Here is a 12,731-nt window from a genome sequence, read left to right as displayed (position 1 = left end):
GTGTGGCCCATATTTTGCACCTGCATAGGACCTTTAATGGATTCCACATCAGTTTGGAGGAGTGCAAATATTGCTTTACACATGTTTTCCACTGTGGTTTTCTGGCCAGGGGCTGTGGTCAGGATTTGTATATCCAGTGTGATTACTCTATGGTCTGGTTTTACCAGTGAGCAATACACTTCTCGTCTTGCCATCCAGTACCCATGTTGCTGATTATCACATCCAGTATGCTTACCCCTCTTGTGGGAGTGGTACGTTGTTCCTGGGCATTTTGGTTTATGGATTCTATGAACTTTTGTCCTACAGTGTTGGAGCTAGTATAATGCTCCCAGTCTATGTCTGGGTATTTTCAGTCACCCAATATAATGTGGTTTGGAGGACTTGATATATTCATGTATTCCAGCATAGGCCAGGTGCAGTTCCTGGTGTTGGGACAGTAGTCTGTAGCAGGCTATAAACTGGGGACAGTTTTAGCCACTGTTACTTGACCATAGCTAGTCCATGCTGCTTCTTGTTGTGGTACCAACATGGGGTGTGGTTATCCTTGACAATTCTTGCTAGTCACCCTCCTTTTTTAGCTTGTTCCATGTTTTGAGGCTGTACAGCACAGTATGAGGTGTAACCTAGTAGTGTTAGGGTGCTGTTGTGAGCCTTGACTCAGTTTTCTGTTACAGCACAGATATCAACATTCTCCATACTGGGTGAGTTTAGACTGCATGCATCTTGCTGTTTTGACTTATCCCTTATCTTATTCTTATCCCTTCTGATACCTATGGAGATAGGTTTGTGTTTTGAGCCTTACCTATTCAGGGCACACTGTGGGTAACAACAGCCTTTGCCAGTATCCATAAGGCCTGCACTGATAGGTGCACGCCAGTCCTAGCAGGTGGAGCATCATGTCATGCTCAGCATGTCATCCCAGGCTGGCACACATTGGATCCCCTTTGACTAACTGCGATACTTCAGTCAATTATTGCACTTGATCATCTCATTGTCATATTGTAGCATGATACTTGGTGAGGGTAGGATGTTAGTCAGGGTCCTCAGGTGTGCATATAGTACATGGTGTTACATTACTTAACACATGGCATTCATGCCTCAGGTGGTGCTGCAGGGCTGCCACTGTTGGATGCACATATTACACTCCCTGTACATGTTTGTGAGCAGGTCATGTCATTTTAGGCATCCCTGTTATTATCTGAGTGAGTCAGAGGGGGTATCATTCCCAGGATTCCTACTGAGCCAGTGTATGTGCTATGCATTGCCACTTTGCCAAGGCCAGGGCATACTGGGCACGCCTCCTTCTGCCTACTGGGGCAGGCTCAGGTTGTTCCTCCTCCGAGTCACGCTCTGCCTGTGATGGCCTTGGCAATGGTGGGGGGCTATTTGGCCCGGCCCTATGCTGGTCCTGCTGCAGCTGTTTTCGCAAGATCATATTATGTAGCATAGCACATACCATGACAATTTGGGTACATGTAGTTGGTGTGTACTGCAAGGCTCCACCAGATGTGTCCAGACACCGGAACCGTGACTTGAGCAGCCCAAACACACGCTCTATTACATTACGTGTTTGTGCGTGTGCCTCATTATGGCGTTCCTGTTCAGGTGTGTGTGCGTTTCTGATGGGTGTCATCAGCCATGGCTCCAGTGCATAACTTGCATCCCCCACTAGGTGTCCATGCGGGATGTCCCCATTGGCAAATGTCTGGTACAGCTGCGTCAAATGCCAGATGTGGGAATCATGGTAGCTCCCAGGACAGCCAGCACACACATTCATTATTATGCCCTGGGCATCACACATGACCTGGCAGTTGATGGAGGGTAAGCCCTTGCTGTTGATGTATGCCCTACCCCGCTCACCGGCTGGTGCTTTGATGCACATGTGCATGCAGTCTATTGCACCCACTACCTCAGGGTATTCTGCTATTTGCTGGAAGAGATGCATATTGCTGGCCAATACCTCACGGGCATTGGGGAAATATACATGATCACCGACATGTGCTGATATGGCATCCAGGAACTGGTGCAGTACCCTGGAGGCTGATGCCTGTGATATCCCCATCATATCACCAGTTGGTCTCTGGAAGGTACCTGTTGCTAGTATTCTTAGGCCAACACATACCTTGGTTTCCACTGGGATGGGTTCCCCTCTGTTGGTTCTGTGTGTGAGGCGTGGCCTGCACAGCTCCACTATTTGCTGCAGGAGGTCTCTGTCCACTCTATAACGCTCTACTATCTCCAGCTCATGTAACCTGTGGTAGGTGAGCCTGGGCCTGTACACTCTTCTCCGTCTCCGCACTGTGGGTTGTCTGGCACCATCTGCATTGTCACCACCCTCAGCAAGTCGCCTATGTCTCATTATGACAGCTATGGCAGCCCCTAACATTTCTGCTCTGAGTTCAGCTTTTTCAGTTTTCACTTCTAATAGCTTACTCCTGTCTTGCAGTGTCTCTTGAGAGAAACATCTTGCACTGCTGTTTGCAGATTTTTAAGTGTTGGGCTGAGCTACTCTTCTGCCTGTGTAATTGCCTGCTTCTAATTGTTTTCACCTGCTAGCTCCAGCAGTATTCACTGGTAGCTTCCTACTAATTCTGTTGCTTCCTTTTTCCTTTCTGTTTCCTCAGGGGGGAGCAGCGTGTATACCAGCAGAAACATGCTCACAGTGGCTTACACGCGTGCACACATGCTTACACGGTTCAGAATCTGCTTATTCGGGTTAAAACGCGTGCACACCCACGCAAACAGTGTTAAACAGCTACCAACAGGCTCCCACATGCTCAGTCTGCCTTACACGCGCACACACTGTCTTACTCGCGCTTCATGGCGCGCACACGTGCGCATGCATGCCCAGCAAGGAACTTTGGTGTAGGCAACAGTGTACACCTTCCATTTCTTGACTTTCTCATGCTTATCTAGTGGCACACCTCTTTCCATGATATCTGTCTGACATCTGTCATGTAACTCTGACCTCCAATGAACTGCATTTCTTTCTACTATTCCCCCCTGTGATGTCACCTATCTCCTACTCTGTTCCTCCCCCTTCTGTAACTCTTACACTACTCAGACTGTGCTCATTTGCTATGTGACAGTGGAATTCAGTATCCTAACACTCATTTGCATCAGATTGCCTACTAATGCTTAGTTACATCTCTTAGACTCAGCTTCCCCCCTTAGCAACCACTACACGGTGGCCATGTTGTTTTTGGTCTGCTGGTCCCTGCATTGAAATTCCATGTATTGCATAAAACCCACATTTGTGGGTTTATAACCTTCGTTTTTATGTTTTATATTATTTTTAATATATTTGCATCAGGTTACCTTGCCAATGGCCACATATTTGGCCATTGGCATGCTGCCTGACACATATGCACCCTTTATTTGGAGCTGACATGGCTCCATTGCGGTTTTTGCAGAAACGTATTCAGTTGTCAACTGAGTACATTTCTGCAGCTAAAACAGCTCTTACACGGGCTGTTCAGGGCTTCCTGGATCGCTAATCATCCTCATTTGCATGCTATTCGGCTGCAAGTGAGGTGATTAGCTTATCCACGCCCACTCCGTGTAAGAGACGTTTTAGCTTGTCTCTTACACGGACTTTGGGCTGTTCCTGGATCGCGAAGGCTGCATGGAGTTTTACACTACTCTTAGACTCTGTGCAAGCCTTTGTGAATCCTGCCCTATATCCTAAAAAAACAAGTATAATGTAGTGAAGTCCCAGGGCTATAGATTAGCTAGAATTACCACAGAGATGGAACCATTTTTGAGAAACCTGAGCAACTTAGAAAATTATTTTCTAGTGAGAGGCTATGAAAGTCAGTTGCTAAAATACATCCTGGAACCCATTATAGAACTGAAAAGGTCTGAAGCACCTTCACTCAACATCCCCAGTAGGAGAATGTTAAGAAATTCCACAGAGAATGACAAATGCAAAAATAGCTGCATCCTGACATACACTTTGGATTATCACAGTATCAAAAAATGTTATTCAAGACAACTGGGCCATTGTCACAGGAAACCCTTTTCTGAGTAACATTTAGGTGAAGCCCCATCCTTTGTTTACAGGAAAATCAGGAACTTTAGAAGTTTTGTTGAATTTAAACCTAGACCATATGAGAGAAACACTAAATGATGTGAAGCTAATTGTACATTTTGTATATTTATGAAGCACAGTGATAGTTTTTATTGCCCTTATTTAAAGAAAATCGTTAAGACCAGTGTAGGGGGTGACTGTAACACTACAAAAGTAATTTACAGGGCACAGTGCAATGACTGTGATGCATTTTATGTGGCCAAGACTGTAAATAAACTTAAGTACAGGATTTCATGTCATCTGTCAGAAGTCCGCTCTGGATGTACAAATAATGCACTAGCTAAACACCTTTCTCTTCATAAAAGACACATGGGTTTTAAGTTCCAGATACTGGATCACATAGGCATGGATGATCTTGAAGGAGACATCCCAAATATTCAGGTCTGGAGAAACATGAACTCGTGGCAATTAAAGCTGAACTCTTTTAGGAAGCCTGGACTAAACTTCTACTGTTCAATTAAAAGTGTACTGGAACTTAGAAAATTGCCACATTGTTTACATGACTAATTTTATTTTATTTTGTTCTTCCAGTTGGTTTTAATTACCATGTTCAGTCCTGGGATCGCTCTTGTTTGGCATCTACTTCTCTGAAGTACAGGCCAACACTAAGGAACTCTAGCTAACAAAGTTCACAGATGACTGCAAACTGGGAGCCATTATTGAATCCCCAAATGATGTGGATATTCTACAAAAGGGTCTTACAGAAACAGATGCTTGGTTCCAGAGCCATGGGCTCAAGCTTAATGCCAAGAAATGTATAGTTATCCCCTATGGGAAAAAAACATGTATCCATGAATTACCACATAGGCGGCAGTACACCAAACACCAAAAGTGTGATGAGAGACTTAGGGACACAGGTGGACAGTGGCCTCACCTTCAATAACCACATTGCCACAACAGTCAGGAAATCCTTCTATGTGGCACACCTCATCACTAAGGGCTTTTCATCCAGAAAAAAGAAGGTCATTGTCCCACTGCAATCATCCCTCATTAGACTCATTATAGATTAAAATACCCCATTTGGTATGTACCTCACAAGACATCTGCAACAGCTGGAAAGGCCACAGAAATGCCTCACTAAAAAATCATAGGCCTAAAGCAGATGCCCTATGCTGACCATCTAAAAAACTCCAGCTATACTCTGTGGCATATCGTCTACTCAGAGGTGATCTCTGCTTAACATACAAGGCCATGTCAAACCCTGAGCTGCTGGGCATGCTCCACTTAAAGAAATCTCAATCCCTCAGAACCACACGTTCCAGGGATCCAAACCTTGTCATCACAATGAACAAAACATTATATATATTTTTTGTTTGCCAAATTGTCTAAGGTTTATATATTTCCAGCCATGTAGTATATTGTCCTGGATAAAATCACAGACTTAATAATCCAAAACATGCTGGAAGGATAGGTTCCTAACCCAGAGACTCCTCATACGCTGGAATAGACTGCCCATGCATGTCAAGCAGAGCGCTTCCTTGGCCCTCTTCAAAAGGAACCTTGACGATTGGATGAGTGATAGGAAATTCACCTTGGGGATCATGTCAGTCGCCCTGCTAGGCAGGGGTCCAGGGAAGTAAATATTGTGTGAGGAAATATCCAGGGAATTGTTATGGCTAGGCTTGTATAGGCCCTAGGGCTGATAGCCTAGTACCAACCTATGAACCTATATTAAATCAATTTTAATTTAAGTATATATCCAATCCGCGGTGGTGCAGCGGTAGCATTGTTGCCTCACAACAAGAGGTTCTCCCGTTTGATTCTCAGCTAGTATGCGGGGAGTGCCTTCTGTGTGGAGTCTGCATGTCCTCTCCGCGGGTCGAGTGGTGTTCTGAAAGACATGCGTGAATGGGTGTGCCTTCATTGAAGGTTGGGCATCGAGCTGGCAACTCGGCACCATGAAAATCTACTGCCAATCATCAGTGGACCGGAGTTCCTCTGTGGCGACGCCTAACCGGGAAAAGCCAAAAGACAACAACAACATTTTGCTTCCATCATCATACATTTTTTTCTTTTTCTTTTTCTGGTTCTTTTTTTCACTTTATTCAAAATGATGTGTAATAACAATACTAACTTATTATACAATAATATATTTTTGTAGATATACTTTTTAGGGTTCTTGTACACAGACCTGAAGAAGTCTAGAAGGACGAAAGCGATCTTTGTTAACAATAGGTTATGAAAATAGAATATGATTTTTTACAATGGACTTTTTACAAGGAAAGTGTATATGTATATATTTATATATATTTTTTGTTTGCCAAATTGTCTAAGGTTTATATATTTCCAGCCATGTAGTATATTGTCCTGGATAAAATCACAGACTTAATAATCTGTTTAAATAAGAGGTACCACATCATTATTAATTTTACTTAAAGTACGTAAGGGTTATACTATTATGACAGCTACTAAGTAGGACAGGACCAGCTCGAATGTCATACTGATGGGGGAAGGAATGTGAATGTATACCAATAACACTTTGTTTTACAGCACAATAAACCACTCCATTGCCTGATAAAAAGTATATATATATATATATATATATATATATATATATATATATATATATATATATATATATATGAAGTTAGAAAGCTTGTGAGGAAACTATTACTCTGTTATTTTTGTTTTACTTGGATCACTTGCCTGTGTACTTAATAAAGGATTTTTGACTGGAAACAGACTGCCTACCCTGCTTGGATCACTTTCGAATATTTAGTAATTCTGTACAATATTTCAAATTATATATTTTTTATTATTTTTTGACTTAGGACAAGTTTAAGTTCGCTACTTCTACTACCATTATCTAATCTGATTAATATACAGTGATCTACTAGATATATATGGATTGAAAATCTTCCACACAGAGAAGTTTCTTACAGTTTTTTTTTTTGGACCCACTATACTTGTTTAGTGGGTTGTTTGAAACTTCGGGGATACTATGGAGATTACTTGTTTTTTTATTTATATATTTGCATGCACGTGCACACACACACATACACACACACACACACACACACACACACACACACACACACACACACACACACACACACACACACACACACACACACACATATATACATGTCACTCTATCTCTCTCTCGCTCTCTACCAATAAATATTACCTTCATATAAAAACACATTGTTGTTCAGTGCCAGTTCCAATAAGAGATAGAGAATATCCACATTGCCCTTATAGTCATATGCATTGTGTAGTAAAAAATTCTTAATTGCTGTCATGCCAAAAGTATTTGGTATCACAGTGAAGAAACTATGAACATCTAAGGTAACCATATAGAAGGGATCAAAGCCATGCAATGAAGCTATACATTCATATAATGTCTCAAGGAACTGTTTAGTATCTTTTGACACTGCTGGTGCATACTTTAAAACTCAGAATCAATGTCCAAAGCAGAAAGGCAACAAACATGGCAATGCTGTAGATAAAAAATCCTTTATTAACTTAATAAAGGAGATTTTATCTTCAGCATTGCTGTGTTTGTTGCCTTTCTGCTTTGGACATTGATTCTGAGTTTGGTGCAGTTCAACTGCATGTTTGTAGAGGTACTTAATTCCCCAGCAACTTGAGAAGTTTTGTTAAGCATACTTTAAAACATCTGGCATAACAACAGTTAAGAATTTTTTATATGAAGGTGATATTTATTGGCAGAGATGGGGGTGGCCATGGGCACCACCTGTCCTAACACATATACAAATCTTGTGCTACCTGATTGGGAGAACAATTATGTGTTTGCCAATACTAACTTTTTAACTCATATAAGATATTGCAACAGGTTTGTTGATGATATCTATGTTTAATGACAAGGCAATTTACAAAATATAAAAAGGTTTGTGGCATATTTAGAATCTACAATGGACTTTTTAAGATTCACTATGCAGTATTCGAACAATTACGTTTTTTGGATGTTACTCTGCGCTTTGATGATGGAGGAGGTATTACAACAACTGTTCATCATAAGGACTGTAAAAGGAACAGTTTGTTAGTTTGTACCAGTATGCACCCATGCCATATTTATGATAATGTGCTCAAAGGTCAAGTACTCAGATATTCAAGATTACATACAAATGATTATGAACTATCCAATGCAAACAGAGTTTTAGGTCAGTGTTTCTTGTAGAGAGGTTATAAGAAGAAGGATGCTATGGACAAGTTAGGAGAGGTTGAACAGCTTAGGAACATTATGGGGAAACCTTTTTTATTCGGAGAAGGTTCCGAACGATTCACAGTTGGTTGCAAATACTGAATGTCAGGTGAAAACAAGAGTGACACTAACTTATTCAAGCAATGTCTGTCATGTTTGCAACATCATAAGAGACAACTGGAGAATTTTAAGCAGTGATGTTCGTATTAATGGCATTGAGTGTGAAACCTCTTCTTTTGTGTTCAGAAATGGCAAGAATCTTAAATGGTTGATATGTCATAGGACTGTGAAAAAAGATAAGCCTTTGACAAAAAGGCAGCCCACATTTCCCTGCAGAATATGCACTTCCTGTAGATATATCTCAGAAAGGCAAGCTTTTGTACAGCCGATTACTGGAAGAGAGTACAGATTGAAGGGCTATGGTGACTGTAAAATGAGAAATGTTATTTATATTGCTTGCTGCCAGCAATGTATTTTGTTTTATGTTGGTAAAATGAACAGGCAATGGAAAGAAAGGATTTCGAAGCACAAAAGTGACATATGCTTAAGAAATATGAAGAATCCTCTAATGAAACATATTGCTCTAAATGCTGGTCATAATTTTCTGTTTTCAGTGTTACAAGTTGTATTAGCAGAACCAAGAAGTGGTGATGTCTGTTTAAGAATAGAAACAGCTGGGATGAATCGGACTGACAACTTATATGCAGACACCCCCCCCCCCTGCCCCCGATTTTAACTCATGTCTTCCTCTCCAACCTGCCCTGACAGGGTGAAGACTGAAACACTGAACTGTGATTAGTTGATGCTGACTTTTGAATTCTTACACTGAGAAGTTATTAGATCTGATAAAGGGTGCAAAGATGTACCTGAAAGCGCTTATCCTTTAGTTTTATCACCAGTTTTTAGCTATTTATTCATTAAATGTTTGGTTTTAAGAACTCAAGAGTTTGTAGTATGTTTTAATTTTTTTATGTACCTTGGATCTACTTTGGAAGCTAGAAGTTTCAAAACTTCAAACTTCATATGGTAAAGACAATAAGATTACAGTTTTGAAACTTCGAACGGTTTGAATGGAGATTGCTGTACAGAGCTGAGTGGGAAATTGACTATTTTCCTCACTGTAGTGTGATCTCAGAGTTGGTATATTTAATAAGCAGGGGGTTTGTGGGGTATAGGGTGGCTTGCCCCCCCTGCAAAAATATAAAAAGCAAATTATTTTCATTTTTTATTGAAGTTTCGAAGTTTCAGAACTTCGATCTTATTATCTCAACCATATGAAGTTCGAAGTTTTGAAACCTCAAGCTTCCAAACTAGCTATATATATATCTATATATATATATATATATATATATATATATATATATATATATACCTGTATGTATATATGCAAACAAAAACTTCTTCGACTATGCAAATAAGAAAAAGTGGAGCAGAATAGCTGAGCACTTTCAAGTGCGTTATGTTATATCTGTATGTGTGTGTGTGTGTGTGTGTGTGTGTGTGTGTGTGTGTGTGTGTGTGTGTGTGTGTGTGCTCATATATGGGTTCACTATGAAATTTCGAAATCCCAAAATCTCGAGTTTCAGAATATCGAGTTCAGAATCTGGATATCTTGGAATCTCGAAATTGTGAATCCCCCCCAAAACAACACCCAAAACACTAAAACATGTGTATGCAGGGGGGTTGTGCACCCCTGCACTCCACATGTGGGAGGCTGTACCCCCCCCCACAACTTAAATATAGCAACTCTGAGAACGCACTACAGCTAGTTCAAGGGAAATCTCCCGGTCCATGCTGTATGCCGAGCTCCACACAGGATTTTAAAGTTTTGAAACTTCGAACATATGATCTTCGATCATATGAAATTCGAAGTCTTGAGCATCGAAATTCTGAATGGAACCCGTATGTATGTGTGTGTGTGTATATATATAAATATATATATATTTATATATATATATATATATATATATATATATATATATATATATATATATACACACACACACACACACACACACACACACACACACACACACACACACACACACACACACACACACACACGCACGTCTATATGTGTATATCAGAAGTCTGAGACTTGATACTGGATGTTATGTAATTTTAAAAAATGCAAGTGTGATTTGGAAAACAAGAGTAGAAAACTATGTAAAGTTGCTGTTACATAATAAACGTTTTTTTTTTTTTTTGCAGAAATGAAGTCCTCCATGCAATTCCCACACCTTTGCCATATTATATACATCTCATAACAAGGCAACTTCTCCAAGATACAGCAGTTGTGAATGTAGCTTTTATTTCTCCTAATCCCACAAAAATGTTATTCTAAAGAGTTCATTGTTCCTCCTCAAAATTGCAACAGGAGCACATGTATGCATAGTCGTACTTCATCTCAAATGCCTTATTAGGTTAAACATGTGAGTAGTGAATTATTTCTGTTGTTTCCATCATCAGCCATCCTTTGGGCTAAAATTGGATGTGAAGTCTCAGTATTTTGGTATCCACTGCAGAATGACTGGTGATTCTATTAGGGAGTTGATGGTGGGAGTCAGATGCCTTTGTCACCTTAGGAATGGATGTAAAGCTAGAAGTCTTTTTCATTTTTGTTTTGTTTTTAAGTTTCCAACATGAAATATTGCCTATTAGCTTCTTTCAGCCTCTGATGGTTAGAAAGGCTGTGCCATGTTTACTTTTCATTAGTTATTATATCAATGAATTATGTGAATTGTGCTTATTTTAAGAGTTCTTATATCAATATTTGAATGCAGTGAGTACATTTTCAATAGATTTCTTCTTCAACTTGAAGTTTATTAAGATGCTTTAAGACTAAAGCTCAGTAACACTGTTTAAAACACAGATCAATAATTTACAATACAATAAAACAACATATCAAATAATAAAAATGCACAATGACAAAAATAAGGCACAGAATAAAAGCTGTTAATGGCAAAAAATTGTTGCTGACAAAGAACCTTAAATGTGATTCATGGCCATTAAAAGACTGGTTTACCATATCATTAATAAATGCCAGCTCAAACAGAAATATTTAAAAAAAATCTACAGGATCAGGCAAATGTCGAGCACTCTATCAGGAACTGTAGTAGTAGGTTCCATAGAGGTGGAGCTCGATAGGCAAAGGAATGATATTCAGATCTTTCCAGGCATACACGGAGAACCATCAACAGCATTAAGGAGGCAAAAATAGTATTTTCTTTCTGTATAATATCTGCATGAATGTGTTCTATAATGCTGGCTTTAAAGCTTTTTTTTCATTTTTGAAATTTTTCTGGTTGCTTTTTTTGCTTTTTTTCTTCAACAGTGATTAGCAAGTAATGTAAAATAAACGGAAATTCTTATTCAATTTTTTAAATAAGTTTATAAAATATGCAGGTTCACCTTCGATAGTTGGAGGTGCATCTTAAGTCCTTTTAATTTCTCGAGATGTGGTTAAGTTAAGCATGGATGCGACCAATCTTTCCAGAATACAAGACATGTCCAGAGTTGTTTCAAATAGAAAGTTCAGCCATGACGGATATATGTGTCTCTCATTTTGTGAAGGAGAACACAGCAGTTAAGTGCAGCAATAACAATGCAAAATTGGTACAAGAGAACTGAGTGTGATTTTTAACTAGCAGATGAGTGACCAGTCAATATTCTCCAGTGGCTCCATGAAGGCTTTTGGTTACATTGATACTGATTTCTGCTAGCGGCAATCTTATGGACATATGTGAGCAATTATTTCTGTATATAAGAAAATAGGTGACTGAATGCTTATTTTCTGGATGTAGGAATGCACATTTGAAAAGTATACTGAGTAAGGCGGGAAGGTTGCCACTGTGTTTTACTACCCTTGTTTGGAGTACTATCAGTTCACTGATAAGTTCATGTTGGAATCCTTGAGAGTCATTTGTTAAATGCTAGCATTACTTTGGATCAGTAATTTGTGTTTGTAATATTGTACATGGACACCTAATTTCCCAGAGATACAATCATTACAAAAGTTTGAAAATAAGAATGTGTAATTCATGCCAGTTTCCCAGGTCATGAATAAGACTGCACTACTCATACTAATACTGAACAAAACCAAAACAGAAGACAAATTGATAAAAAAACACATACAAGGCCACAGAGATTCTGACAAATCCAGCTCAACAACTTAAAATGTAATATTAGCGCTTTCATTTTATTTTATAACAAAACTTCTTCAGATGAAGTTAACCAAACATACACACTGTTTAAATACAATTCTAAAAGGTTATGTGACAACTTTTTTAAATCATGTGATCAGCTTAAAATCAATTGACAGCCAAAAACTTTTAAAAACACGCGATCAGCTTAAAATCAAGTGACAGCCAAAAACTTTTAAAAACATGTGATCAGCTTAAAATAATGTGACAGCCAAAAACTTTTAAAATCATGTGATCAACTTTAAATCCTGTGACAGATGAATCCCCTGAATAA

At 39.3% G+C, this 12,731-nt stretch overlaps 1 long non-coding RNA gene across 1 annotated transcript in view; it reads left to right on the top strand.

The window, feature by feature from the left end:
* LOC122808029 overlaps window positions 1–11,461 on the top strand; it is a 195,484-nt gene extending 184,023 nt beyond the window's left edge. Inside the window, exon 4 of the long non-coding RNA XR_006365765.1 lies at window positions 10,467–11,461. This is a non-coding gene — a long non-coding RNA (uncharacterized LOC122808029). The remainder of the gene's footprint in view (window positions 1–10,466) is intronic.
* The last annotated feature ends 1,270 nt before the right edge of the window (window positions 11,462–12,731 follow it).

Source organism: Protopterus annectens, chromosome 8.part0 (assembly GCF_019279795.1).
Source record: "Protopterus annectens isolate FY-2018-M chromosome 8.part0, PAN1.0, whole genome shotgun sequence".
NCBI classification, from domain to species: Eukaryota; Metazoa; Chordata; order Ceratodontiformes; family Protopteridae; genus Protopterus; species Protopterus annectens.
Note: the sequence above shows the minus strand (reverse complement) of the source record. Positions and strands in the feature narration are given on the sequence as shown.